The 547-nt window shown below is 56.1% G+C and overlaps 1 long non-coding RNA gene across 1 annotated transcript in view; it reads left to right on the top strand.

Moving 5' to 3' along the window:
• The window catches only part of LOC106723725, a 17518-nt gene that overhangs the window by 15288 nt on the left and 1683 nt on the right, over positions 1-547 (top strand). The window lies entirely within an intron of this gene.

Here is a 547-nt window from a genome sequence, read left to right as displayed (position 1 = left end):
CACCCACCCACCACCTCTTTTTAGAAAATACTAGAGGCCGATCCACGAAATTCGTGCAAGGGACTTGGCCCTCGCAGGCCCGGCTTCGTCCGGAAGGACGTCCGGTCTATTTAGCATATTATGCTTTTATTATTATAGATAGATATGTTTTTATTAATTTCTCTCGTCAATAAAAATATATTTTTTAAAAAAAACAGGGAAAAAAAGAGAGATAGAAGCATCAATGATGAGAGAGAATCAGTGATCAGCTGCCTCCTGCACGCCCCCTCCTGGGGATCCAGCCAGCAACCCGGGCCTGTGCCCTGAATTGAACCCTGACCTCCTGGTTCACAGGTCCAGGCTCAGCCACTGAGCCACGCCGGCCGGGCGGGAGGTCTCTTCTTCGCATGGACGGTGCGGTCTGCCTGCCCTTTCAGCTGGAGTCACTGCAGGGCTTCTGGTCCAACCCCCACCCCCACCCCAGCTCGGGGCCCAGCCCCTCAGCCAGCCGCCTGGTGGCTCCATCTCACCGGGGTCCAGCCTGGCGGCTCGGGCACCCCCCCCTGGG

Source organism: Myotis brandtii, unplaced genomic scaffold (genome assembly GCF_000412655.1).
Source record: "Myotis brandtii unplaced genomic scaffold, ASM41265v1 scaffold632, whole genome shotgun sequence".
NCBI lineage: Eukaryota > Metazoa > Chordata > Mammalia > Chiroptera > Vespertilionidae > Myotis > Myotis brandtii.
Note: the sequence above shows the minus strand (reverse complement) of the source record. Positions and strands in the feature narration are given on the sequence as shown.